Below are 14,519 nucleotides of genomic sequence, written 5' to 3' on the forward strand. Positions count from 1 at the left end.
TCTCTCTGTATAGCTTTGCTTCCACCATATGTCCCAGGGTTCTATCGGTCCGTGTTTTTCTTCAATAATTACTTTTTAATTTTAATAACGCTACTATATTTCATACTTTATTCTATTTTACTTTACCTGCTCTTTCTTTTTTTCAACCTTCCCTTCCTCCCTCCCTCCGCTCCTCCTTTCCTTCTTTCTTTTTCTTTCCTCCCTCCCTCCCTCCCACCCTTCTTCTTTCTACTTTCTTTTTCTTTCCTTCCTCCCTCCCTCCCGTCTTTCTTTCTTTCCTTCCTCCCTCCCTCCCTTCTTCCATTCACTCTTCCTTTTGCTTTCATTCCTCCCTCTCTCCCTCCTTTCTTTCCTTCTTTCTTTCCATCCTTCCTCCCTCCCTCCCTCCTTTCTTTCTTTCTTCCTTCCTTCCTTTCTTCCCTTCTTCCTTTCTTTCCCTCTCTCTTTCTTTCTTCCACTAATTCTTTCTTTCTACTTTTTCTCCCTGTTATTCTGAGCCGGGTAGATGAAAGGCTCTTGGTGCTGCAGCCAGGAGTCAGTGCTGTGCCTCTGAAGTGGGAGAGCCAACTTCAGGACACGGGTCCACAAGAGACCTCCAGGCTCCACATAATATCAAGCAGCGAAAATCTCCCAGAGATCTCCATCTCAACACCAGCACCCAGCGTAAGTCAACGACCAGCAAGCTACAGTGCTGGTCACCCTATGCCAAGCAACTAGCAAGGCAGGACCACAACCCCACCCATTAGCAGAGAGGCTACCTAAAAACATAATAAGGCCATAGGCACCCCAAAACACACCACCAGACGTGGACCTGTCCACCAGAAAGACAAGATCGAGCCTCAACCACCAGAACACAGGCATTAGTCCCCCCCACCAGGAAGCCTACACAACCTACTGAAACAACCTTAGCCACTGGGGACAGACACCAAAAACAACGGGAACTACGAACCTGCAGCCTGCAAAAAGGAGACCCCAAACACAGTAACATAAGCAAAATGAGAAGACAGAAAAACACACAGCAGGTGAAGGAGCAAGATAAAAACCTACCAGACCTAACAAATGAAGAGGTAATAGGCAGTCTACCTGAAAAAGAATTCAGAATAATGATAGTAAAGCTGATCCAAGATTCTATTTCCAAGATCCATAATCTTGGAAATAGAATAGACAAAATGCAAGAAACAGTTAACAAGGACCTAGAAGAACTAAAGATGAATCAAGCATCGATTAAAAACACAATAAATGAAATGAAAAATACTCTAGATGGGATCAATAGCAGAATAACTGAGGCAGAAGAACGGATAAGTGAGGTGGAAGATAAAATAGTGGAAATAACTGCTGCAGAGCAAAATAAAGAAAAAAGAATGAAAAGAACAGAGGACAGTCTCAGAGACCTCTGGGACAACATTAAACGCACCAACATTCGAATTATAGGGGTTCCAGAAGAAGAAGAGAAAAAGAAAGGGACTGAGAAAATATTTGAAGAGATTATAGTTGAAAACTTCCCTAATATGGGAAAGGAAATAGTTAATCAAGTCCAGGAGGCACAGAGAGTCCCATACAGAATAAATCCAAGGAGAAATATGCCAAGACACATATTAATCAAACTGTCAAAAATTAAACACAAAGAAATCATATTAAAAGCAGCAAGGGAAAAACAACAAATAACACACAAGGGAATCCCCATCAGGATAACAGCTGATCTCTCAGCAGAAACTCTACAAGCCAGAAGGGAGTGGCAGGACATAATTAAAGTGATGAAGGAGAGAAACCTGCAACCAAGATTACTCTACCCAGCAAGGATCTCATTCAGATTTGATGGAGAAATTAAAACCTTTACAGACAAGCAAAAGCTGAGAGAGTTCAGCACCACCAAACCAGCTTTACAACAAATGCTAAAGGAACTTCTCTAGGCAAGAAACACAACAGAAGGAATATACCTACAATAACGAACCCAAAGCCATTAAGGAAATGGGAATAGGAACATACATATCAATAATTACCTTAAATGTAAATGGACTAAATGCTCCCACCAAAAGACACAGAGTGGCTGAATGGATACAAAAACAAGACCCATATATATGCTGTCTACAAGAGACCCACTTCAGACCTAGAGACACATACAGATTGAAAGTAAGGGGATGGAAAAAGATATTCCATGCAAATGGAAATCAAAAGAAAGCTGGAGTAGCAATTCTTATATCAGACAAAATAGACTTTAAAATAAAGACTATTAGAAGAGACAAAGAAGGACACTACATAAGGATAAAGGGATCGATCCAAGAAGAAGATATAACAATTGTAAATATTTATGCACCCAACATAGGAGCACCTCAATACATAAGGCAAATGCTAACAGCCATAAAAGGGGAAATCGACAGTAACACAATCATAGTAGGGGACTTTAACACCCCACTTTCACCAATGGACAGATCATCCAAAATGAAAATAAATAAGGAAACACAAGCTTTAAATGATACATTAAAGAAGATGGACTTAGTTGATATTTATAGGACATTCCATCCAAAAACAACAGAATACACATTTTTCTCAAGTGCTCATGGAACATTCTCCAGGATAGATCATATCTTGGGTCACAAATCAAGCCTTGGTAAATTTAAGAAAATTGAAATTGTATCAAGTATCTTTTCTGACCACAATGCTATGAGACTAGACATCAATTACAGGAAAAGAGCTGTAAAAAATACAAATACATGGAGGCTAAACAATACATTACTTAATAACGAAGTGATCACTGAAGAAATCAAAGAGGAAATTAAAAAATACCTAGAAACAAATGACAATGGAGACACGATGACACAAAACCTATGGGAGGCAGCAAAAGCAGTTCTAAGGGGGAAGCTTATAGCAATACAATCCCACCTTAAGAAACAGGAAACATTTCGAGTAAACAACCTGACCCTGCACCTAAAGCAATTAGAGAAAGAAGAACAAAAAACCCCCAAAGTTAGCAGAAGGAAAGAAATCATAAAGATCAGATCAGAAATAAATGAAAAAGAAATGAAGGAAACGATAGCAAAGATCAACCAAACTAAAAGCTGGTTCTTTGAGAAGATAAACAAAATTGACAAACCATTAGCCAGACTCATCAAGAAAAGAAGGGAGAAGACTCAAATCAATAGAATTAGAAATGAAAAAGGAGAAGTAACAACTGACACTGCAGAAATACAAAAGATCATGAGAGATTACTATAAGCAACTCTATGCCAATAAAATGGACAACCTGGAAGAAATGGACAAATTCTTAGAAATGCACAACCTGCCAAGACTGACTCAGGAAGAAATAGAAAATATGAATAGACCAATCACAAGCACTGAAATTGAAACTGTGATTAAAAATCTTCCATCAAACAAAAGCCCAGGACCAGATGGCTTCACAGGCGAATTCTATCAAACATTTAGAGAAGAGCTAACACCCATCCTTCTCAAACTCTTCCAAACAATATCAGAGGAAGGAACACTCCCAAACTCATTCTACGAGGCCACCATCACCTTGATACCAAAACCAGGCAAGGATGTCACAAAGAAAGAAAACTACAGGCCAATATCACTGATGAACATAGATGCAAAAATCCTCAACAAAATACTAGCAAACAGAATCCAACAGCACATTCAAAGGATCATACCCCATGATCAAATGGGGTTTATTCCAGGAATGCAAGGATTCTTCAATATACACAAATCAATCAATGTGATACTCCATATTAACAAGTTGAAGGAGAAAAACCATATGATCATCTCAATAGATGCAGAGAAAGCTTTTGACAAAATTCAACACCCATTTATGATAAAAACCCTGCAGAAAGTAAGCATAGAGGGAACTTTCCTCAACATAATAAAGGCCATATATGACAAACCCACAGCCAACATTGTCCTCAATGGTGAAAAACTGAAACCATTTCCACTAAGATCAGGAACAAGACAAGGCTGCCCACTCTCACCACTCTTATTCAACCTAGTTTTGGAAGTTTTAGCCACAGCAATCAGAGAAGAAAAGGAAATAAAAGGAATCCAAATTGGAAAAGAAGAAGTAAAGCTGTCACTGTTTGCAGATGACATGATACTATACATAGAGTATCCTAAAGATGCTACCGAAAAACTACTAGAGCTAATCAATGAATTTGGTAAAGTAGCAGGATACAAAATTAATGCACAGAAATCTCTGGCATTCCTGTACACTAATGATGAAAAATCTGAAAGTGAAATCAAGAAAACACTCCCAGTTACCATTGCAACAAAAAGAATAAAATATCTAGGAATAAACCTACCTAAGGAGACAAAAGACCTGTATGCAGAAAATTATAAGACACTGATGAAAGAAATTAAAGAGGATACAAATAGATGGAGAGATATACCATGCTCCTGGATTGGAAGAATCAATATTGTGAAAATGACTCTACTACCCAAAGCAATCTACAGATTCAATGCAATCCCTATCAAACTACCACTGGCATTTTTCACAGAACTAGAACAAAAAATTTCAAAATTTGTTTGGAAAAACAAAAGACCCCAAATAGCCAAAGCATCTTGAGAACGAAAAACGGAGCTGGAGGAACCAGGCTCCCTGACTTCAGACTATACTACAAAGCTACAGTAATTAAGACAGTGTGGTACTGGCATAAAAACAGAAAGATAGATCAGTGGATCAGGATAGAAAGCCCAGAGATAAACCCACGCACCTATGGCCAACTTATCTTTGATAAAGGAGGCAGGAATGTACAGTGGAGAAAGGACAGCCTCTTCAATAAGTGGTGCTGGGAAAACTGGACAGGGACATGTAAAAGTATGAGATTAGATCATTCCCTAACAGCATACACAAAAATAAACTCAAAATGGATTAAAGACCTAAATGTAAGGCCAGAAACTATCAAACTCTTAGAGGAAAACATAGGTAGAACACTCTATGACATAAATCACAGCAAGATCCTTTTGGACCCACCTCCTAGAGAAATGGAAATAAAAACAAAGATAAACAAATGGGACCTAATGAAACTTCAAAGCTTTTGCACAGCAAAGGAAACCATAAACAAGACCAAAAGACAACCCTCAGAATGGGAGAAAATATTTGCAAATGAAGCAACTGACAAAGGATTAATCTCCAAAATTTATAAACAGCTCATGCAGCTCAATAGCAAAAAAACAAACAACCCAATCCAAAAATGGGCAGAAGACTTAAATAGGCATTTCTCCAAAGAAGATATACAGACTGCCAACAAACACATGAAAGAATGCTCAACATCATTAATCATTAGAGAAATGCAAATCAAAACTACAATGAGATATCATCTCACACCAGTCAGAATGGCCATCATCAAGAAATCTAGAAACAATAAATGCTGGAGAGGGTGTGAAGAAAAGGGAACACTCTTGCACTGCTGGTGGGAATGTGAATTGGTACAGCCACTATGGAGAACAGTATGGAGGTTCCTTAAAAAACTAAAAATAGAACTACCATATGACCCAGCAATCCCACTACTAGGCATATACCCTGAGAAAACCATAATTCAAAAAGAGACATGTACCAAAATGTTCATTGCAGCTCTATTCACAATAGCCCAGAGCTGGAAACAACCTAAGTGTCCATCATCGGATGAATGGATGAAGAAGATGTGGCACATATATACAATGGAATATTACTCAGCCATAAAAAGGAACGAAACTGAGCTATTTGTAATGAGGTGGATAGACCTAGAGTCTGTCATACAGAGTGAAGTAAGTCAGAAAGAGAAAGACAAATACCGTATGCTAACACATATATATGGAATTTAAAAAAAAATGTCATGAAGAACCTAGGGGTAAAACGGGAATAAAGACACAGACCTACTTGAGAATGGACTTGAGGATATGGGGAGGGGGAAGGGTAAGCTGTGACAAAGCGAAAGAGATGCATGGACATATATACACTACCAAACGTAAGGTAGATAGATAGTGGGAAGCAGCCACAGAGCACAGGGAGATCAGCTCGGTGCTTTGTGACCGCCTGGAGGGGTGGGATGGGGAGGGTGGGAGGGAGGGAGATGCATGAGGGAAGGGATGTGGGAACAGATGTATATGTATGACTGATTCACTTTGTTATAAAGCAGAAACTAATAAAAAAAAAAAAGAAGATGTGGCACATATATACAATGGAATATTGCTCAGCCATAAAAAGAAATGAAATTGAGTCATTTGTAGTGAGGTGGATGGACCTAGAGTCTGTCATACAGGGTGAAGTAAGTCAGAAAGAGAAAAAGAAATACCGTATGCTATATATATATATATATATATATATATATATATATATATATATATATATATATATGGAATCTAAAAACAAAAACGGTTCTGTAGAACCTAGGGGCAGGACAGGAATAAAGACACAGATATAGAGAATGGACTTTAGGATGGGGGAAGGGGAAGCTGGGATGAAGTGAGAGAGTGGCATGGACATATATACACTACCAAAAGTAAAATAGATAGTGCGAAGCAGCTGCAGAGCACTGGGAGATCAGCTTGGTGTTTTGTGATCACCTAGCGGGGTGGGATAGGGAGGGTGGGAGGGAGATGCACGAGGGAGGGGACATGGGCATATATGTATACATATAGCTGATTCACTTTGTTATACAGCAGAAACTAACACAACATTGTAAAGCAATTATACTCCAAAAAAGATGTTAAAAAAATTATACCAATTATATTTTCTGACACAGTGGTTAGAAACTAGAAATCAACAACAAGAGAAAAGCTGGAAAATCTACAAATATGTGGAAACTAAACACCAGCTTTCTGAACAACCAATGGGCCAAAGAAGAAATAAAAAGGGAAATAAAAAATTATCTCCAAAGAGATGCAAGTGGAAACACACATATTGAATCCTTGGGGGTGTGGCAAAATCAGTTCTGAAAGGAAAGTTTTAGAGATAACTGCAAATATTAAGAAATTAGAAAGATCTCAAATAAACAAGCTAACTTTACACCTCAAGGAACTAGAAAAGAACAAATTAAGCTCAAACTTAGTAGAAGGAAGGAAATAATAAAGATCAGAGCAGAAGTAAATGAAATAAAGACCAGAAAAACAATAAAAAGGGTCAACAAAACAAAGATCTGGTTTTTCAAAAACATTTTAAAAAATCAATAAACATTTAGTTAAAGTAAAAAGACTAAACTTGTAAATGAAAGAGAAGACATTACAACTGACACTATAGAAATACTTAGGATCATAAGAGGCTATAAACAATTATATGCCAACAAATTAGATAACCTAGATGAGTAAATCCCTAGAGACACACAACCTACTAAGACTGAATCAGGAGGAAATAGAAAATTTAAACAGACCAGTAATAAGAAACTGAAACAGTAATTTTTAAAAACCCAACACAGAAAACCCCAGGACCAGATGGCTTCACTGATGAATTCTACCAAACATTTAAAGAATTAATGCAAATCTTCTCAAACTCTTCCAAATGATTGAAGAGAAGGGAATACTCCCAAACATATTCTACAAGGCCAGCATTACCCTGATACCAAAGCCAGATAAGGACAGTACAAGGAAAGAAAACTACAGACCAATATCCCTGATGAATATAGATGCAAAGAATATTAGTAAACCAAATTCAAGAACACATTAAAAGGATTATACATGATGAGCAAGGGAGATTTATCCCTGGGATGCAAGGATGGTTCAATATATACATATCAATAAATATGATACATCCCATTAATAGAATGAAAGATAAAAATTACATGATCACCTCCATAGATGCAGGAAAAACATTTGACAGAATATAACATCCTTTCGTGATGAAAACCCTTAACCTACTGTGTATAGGAGAAATACACCTTAACTTAATAAAGGCCGAATATGACAAACCCACACCTAACAATCTACTCAATGGTGAAAAATTGAAATTTTTTTCTCTAAGATCACTGTCAAGGCAAGGATACCCACTCTCATCACTCTTATTCAATACAGCACTGGAAGTCCTAGCTAGAACAATTAGGCAAGACAAAGAAATGAAAGGCTTCCAAATCAAAAAGAAGTAAATTGTCACCATTTGCAGATGATATAATTTTACATATAGAAAATCCCAAAGACTCAACCCAAAACTGTTGGAAATAACAAAATCAGTAAAGTTGAAAGATAAAAAAAGAGAAAAAATCAACATACAGAAATCAGCATTTCTATATATGAATAATGAAACATCTAAAAAAGAAATGAAGGAAACTAGCCCATTTTAATAACTTTAAAAACAATAAAATGCCTAACAAAGATTTTAACCACTTAAGTGAAAGATCTGTACAATGAAAAGTACAAGACTTTATTGAAAGAAATCAGAGGGAAAAACAAATGGAAAGACATTTGATGTTCATGAATTGAAAGATTTAATATTGTTAGAATGGTCATAGATTTAGGTATAGATAACAGATTTTAGATATAGATAACAGATTTATAGATATAGGTCACCATCGATAGATTCAATTCTATCCCTAAAAGAATTCTAATAGCATTCTTCACAGAAATAGAAAAAAAAATCTCCAAATTTGTATGGAACCACAAAACACCCTGAATAGCCAAAGCAATCCTGAGAAAGAAGAACAAAGTTGGAAGTATCACACCTCCTGATTTCGAAATACACTACAAAGCTATAGTCATAAAAACTGTATGGTACTAGACTAAAAATAGACACACAGACCAGTAGAGTAGAATAGACAGCCCAGAATGAAACCCTCCTAATATGGTCAAAATATTTGACAAGGGAGCCAAGAACACTCAATGGGCAAACGATGGTCTCTTCAATCAGTGGAGTTTAGAAAACTGGATCAACACATGCAGAATAATGAAATTGGACCCCTATCTTACAACACTCACAAAAATTAACTTGAAATCAATCATAGACATAAGACCTGATATCATAAAACTCCTGGAAGAAAACATAGGATAGAAGTTCCTCAGCATCGGTCTTGGCAATGATTTTTTAGATATAACACCAAAAGCACAAATGATAAAAGCAAAAAAACAACCGATGTGACTACATCAAACTTAAAAGCCTCTGCACAGCAAAGGAAACAATTAAATGAAAAGGCAACCTACAGAATGGGAGAAAATTTTTGCAAACCATGTATAGGGGTTAATAGCCAAAACATATAAAGAACTCATACAACTCAATAACAATCTGATTTTTAAATAGGCAAAGGGATGAAACAGACATTTCCCCAAAGAAAACATGCAAATGGTTAATAGGTACATGAAAAGATGTACATGAAACATGTACATGTTAATAGGTACATGAAAAGAGAAATATAAATCAAAAGCACAATAAGCTATCACCTCACACCTTTAAGAATGGCTATCACCAGGAAGACAAGGGATAGCAAGTGTTGGCAAGGATGAAGAGAAAAGGGAACACATCGTGTCCACTGGGAATGCAAGTCGGTTCAGCTACTATGGAAATCAATATAGAAGTTTCTCAAAAAAATAAACAGATCTATGATATAGCAATTCCATTTCTGGTTATATATCATAAGGAAATGAAAAGAGGTTTTTTAAGAGATATATGCACTCCCATGTTTTTTATAGCATTATTCTTAATAGCTCAGATATAGAAACAACCTAGGTGCCCATCAACAAATGAATGGATAAAGAACATGAGGTATACACATATGTGCAATGAAATACTATTTAGCCACTTGCAACAACATGGATGGATCTTGGGGACATTAGACAGAATGACATAGTCAGACAGAGAAAGACAAATACTGTATGACAATCACTTATACATGGAATCTAAAAAAAGCCTAACTCATAAAAACAGAGTAAATGGTTACTAGGAGATAATGAGGGGGGAGTTAGAACATGTTTTTTTAAGTGTACAAACTTGCAACAAGCAGTAAATACATCCTTGAGATCAAATACATAGTATAGTGAATATAGACAACAGTATATTGTAATCAAACATGCTAAGAGACTAGAACCTAATATTCCATCCACTATAAAGAAATTATAATTATGGTTTATGTTAAAGGGGCTAATTATCACTACAATGGTAATCATATTACAATATATAAATGTATCAAATTAACATGTTGTACACCTTAAATTTATACAATGCTGTATGTTAAGTATATTCCAATTAAAAAAAAAGAAATTGGCTTTCCAGAAACTAGAATCCAGGTATGCTTGAATTTCTCTTTCATTATGTCTCAGGGTCAAGGTAAAGAGACAACCTGGGCTAGCAATTTTGACTCAATACCTTATATCAGGTATTTTGCTAAGAAATTTTTGCATGTTATATCATACAATGTAAAGGATTAAATACAAAAAATAAATTTGTCTATATCTTCTACCAATGGAGGAAAACTTGGTTTGGGGCATTCACTGATGGGGGAAGGGAATTGTACTGGATATTCACTTCACAATAGAAAATTAAGTCATATGTGGACACTGTAGAGAATGTAAGCAATAGGGTCAACTTGATCATGGTACATTGTCATTGATCACTGCAATCAATACTACAGAATAATGAACAATATATAGTATAAGGACTCTGGATGAAAATAATACCCATATTCCCAGTTTTCAGACCAGGATTCCTTTTTTGTACTACTTTTTTGACACAGGACAGTTTACAGACCAGTAGAATAATTTTGAATGGAATAATCAATATAAAAAAGAAAGAAAACAATACATCTAGAGATCAAAGAGACAGCTGGAAAGAAAATAGTTATTCTAGGAGAAGCCATATTCAGACTACCAACAAATAAAGTAAAGCAACTTATTAGAGATAGGGTTTTTTCAAATGTTATAGTTCTCAATAAGCTACGGGTTACAGGAACTTCAATCTGAGGGCATGCTGGGGAGAAGACATTTCTGGTTTTTGTGTTTTTTTGGGGGGTGGGGTGGGGTTGCACCACGAGGCTTGTGGGATCTCAGTTCCCTGACCAGGGGTTGAACCCTGGCCACAGCAGTGAAAGCCTGGAATCCTAACCACTAGGCCACCAGGGAACACCCAAGATGACGTATTTCTCTTCATGTTCCCCTTTTGGGTGTCTGAGACAGCATTTACTCAAATCCTAGTAGTGAATGTGTATCCCTTGGGAACACATGGCCATAGGTGGCTGAGTGGCTCCAGGCCCATTTGAATGGATGGTCCAAAAGGAAGGTCCATGAAATCATGAAGGATTAGACTCGTTAGGAATAAAGAAACAAACAATATGTCCATCTCCAAGGTACTACCTGTGCTGAAGACTGCATCTCTGGTAAGTTCTGAAGTTATTATGGAAGCAGAGGTAATATTTGTTTATCAGCATCTTGGGCCTGAGGGGCCTAGGGGCCCATACAGACCCTGCCCAAAATCCACATCCATCCTCCCCTACCCCTAATAACCTAATCATGTAGGGTCATTGACCTTATCCTTGGTTGGGGGTGGAGACACAGTTGCCCCTGGTTGAGAATATTTGTTCTCCATAAGTTATGAAGATAGTGGTTTTGGGTATATCAGAGTCTCGAAAGACTCATTTGTATCCAAGAACCTGTGATTGTGCTTCAACTGGCTTGCAAGACCAGGTGTCCTTACCTCTGTTCTCCATGGATGGAGAGGAAATTCAACCTCATCAGGAGAGCTCCTTTCCCAATACAACCCTGAAAGAAGAGTGTTGATTCTATACTCAGGTGTTTTTCATCTGGACTTGGTGGCTGCCTGTGTCTGAACGTCTGTCCGTAAGAGATGGGCTTGTAGTCATATCAAGTGGGCACATTCACTGAAGGCATGAATTTCAACCATGCCTGAACCGGGACATCCATCTGAGCCAGAGAAGGTGATTTTTCATTTGGATCACAGCTCTTAGCAGACGGGGGAAAGGTTTTAAGGAATGCTTCTATACCTGAGGACTTGAGTATTCTGGGTAGGGAAGGGGAAGCAGATCACTATTTGCCCTAGGACTCATTAAGTGGGAGATATTAAGACATCAACTTTCAGGAAACGAAAGGGCAAGAGAGGTAATAATGTATGAGGAGCCCGGCATTCTAGCCAACCAATGTAGGAGCCACTCCTAGCCAGGTGTGGAGAGTTGCCCTGAATTTGCACCTAGTTTGCAAGGACCAGGTGAAAGATATAAATACGATCCCCAAGATTAGGCCTAACAGACATTGCCCTCTGCCTGACAGATCAGAGGGCAACTGAGCTGGAATCTTACTTCTTCTGAGGTCCATGTCTCCTTTTTTCTACACTAGATATGGTTTCAGAACCAAAGAGCTCAGCACCCAGAGCAGAGCAGAAGTGGGTCCGTGAATGCCCCGGCAGAAGGCCACAATGCCAGACCTCCCGTGACTGTTCCCTGGGACCCAAACCAAAGCAACCTGTCCACCATTGTTGGGCTGTACCTCACAGGCCTGCAAGCCTTGTAGATACCCAGCCTTGAGACTCAAGAAAGAGCCAGAGACAGTGACAAAGACATCAATGGTTTATTGGACAGGGGATCTTACACATCCAAAGCAGAAGTGTCCTAGAGCAACACCCCACCATGTACGGCAGCAGGACATGGCTGCAATCTTTGACACTGGGGGAGAAGGAGGCTACCATTTATAGGGGGAATTGATGTCAGGTTGGCTTATCAGTTACTGTGGAAACCAGCAGCTGGGCAGGGGCAAGCATGTAGGCAGATACTAGTTAAGCCCTATAATTAAGAGGATTGGATAGTCATGTGAGTGAAGCAGGGACTGTTGGAGCAGGGGGACGTAGAGAGAGCAAGAGAACAGCCATCTTGAATGACCTGCCCATACACTCCCCGCCTACATATCCCACATGACCCTTGTAATCTTAGTCCGCCCCTCTTCCACAATATCCCTGGGGTCAGCTATGTAGAGGTGCACTGCTACCAGATACCACAAATTCGATACAGACAACAGCAGCTAGAGAGTACTGAGAGTCCAAAATGTGGGTAAACTTTGGGGCCAGGCGCTTATCGGGTCAGTTGTTCATGGAATTCCAGAGGAGGACAACAGTGGTATCTCACTGTAGACCCACCAATCAGACTCATTTTGCAGTGAGGCCACCGTTGTCACCCAGTCTGCAAACAGATTCCCTCCGCTCAGACTAGAGACGAAATGTAAGATGTCTAACCAACTCGATACAGGGAAGATCATGACCATTAAGCAAAATACAAGTGGTAACAGCATTCTGACATAACAGCACCCCTGCCTGTGGGTTTTTTGTTTGTTTGTTTGTTTGTTTTTTTGCGGTACGTGGGCCTCTCACTGCTGTGGCCTCTCCCGCTGTGGAGCACAGGCTCTGGACGCGCAGGCTCAGCGGCCATGGCTCACGGGCCCAGCCGCTCCACGGCATGTGGGATCTTCCTGGACCGGGGCACGAACCCATGTCCCCTGCATCGGCAGGCGGACTCTCAACCACTGCACCACCAGGGAAGCCCCTGCTTGTGGTTTTTGTCCTGAGCTGCAGTACCATACCACCTGTCCACCCTCAGTCCCCACGGCCGGTGCCAAATACTGGAGAGGGGGTTTAACAGACCATAGGGTTAATATAATGGCGCCTTTCTACAGTAAGTGGCCTGGATTTATTACCTTAGTAGTCTTAAGTGGGGCTGGGTAGAAGAAAGGTGAAATCTATAAATTCCTTTCTAGTCCTAATCTCCATGGGCCGGCAAACCCAAACCACCGGGGACTTAGCTGCCAGTCCCAGGGCCATTTATAATATGTTCCCCTGGGGGCAGATCCTGTGGGAAGGGCAAAAGTGAGTTACTGTCCTGATCATTAGTTGGCAACGGTCCTGGGGTGCTCAACAGTTGAACTCGTATAGTATTGACTAGTTGCCTCTGGGTTAACACGGCATAGGCACTGGGATGATTGCTGCTGGGATGTTTAGCTATAAATTTGTGTGAGCTGAGTTAGCCTCCTGGTCCACAGGTTGAGACAGCAGGTCTCCTGTCTCAAATGTTGTTTAAGTAGGTCGCTCATCCTTCAATTAGCCTGGCAGCAGTGGGGTTGAAGAGCAGCTGAAAATGCCAGTGTATGGCATTTTATCAGCCCAGGCCTGAACTTCATGGCCGCTAAAGTGGGGTTTTTTGCATTGGTTGACAACTCGGGTAGGCCTTTTGTAATATCTTCCACCTGTTGTAAGGCCTTGTAGGCTGCATATAGCTTTGCTCCATCACCCTGTATCGCTGCTCTGCCCCCTGCCATAGCTGGGACCAGAAGCCCAAGAGAGGGCCTACCAAAAACCACAAGCAGGGGCTTCCCTGGTGGTGCAGTGGTTGAGAGTCCGCCTGCCGATGCAGGGGACACGGGTTCGTGCCCCGGTCCGGGAAGATCCCACATGCCGTGGAGCGGCTGGGCCCGTGAGCCATGGCCGCTGAGCCTGCGCGTCCAGAGCCCCTTATTGTTTTGCCATTGTCACAGGTCCCAAACAAACCCTTCAGGGTAACTGGCCACTTCCAATTCACAAGCCTGTCCCTCAGTTAATATCCTTAAAGCCTGTGTCTGTAATTGTTTGGGGGTGGCAGATCAGGGGTA

The 14,519-nt window shown here is 39.8% G+C and overlaps 1 pseudogene across 1 annotated transcript in view; it reads left to right on the forward strand.

Annotated features, from left to right (window-relative positions):
- The window catches only part of LOC307057624 (vomeronasal type-1 receptor 4-like), a 43,772-nt pseudogene extending 31,374 nt beyond the window's left edge, over window positions 1–12,398 (forward strand). Inside the window, exon 2 of the transcript in view lies at window positions 12,225–12,398. The product of the transcript in view is annotated as a vomeronasal type-1 receptor 4-like (transcript). The remainder of the gene's footprint in view (window positions 1–12,224) is intronic.
- The last annotated feature ends 2,121 nt before the right edge of the window (window positions 12,399–14,519 follow it).

This window comes from Hyperoodon ampullatus (genome assembly GCF_949752795.1).
Source record: "Hyperoodon ampullatus genome assembly, chromosome: 1".
Lineage (NCBI taxonomy): Eukaryota > Metazoa > Chordata > Mammalia > Artiodactyla > Ziphiidae > Hyperoodon > Hyperoodon ampullatus.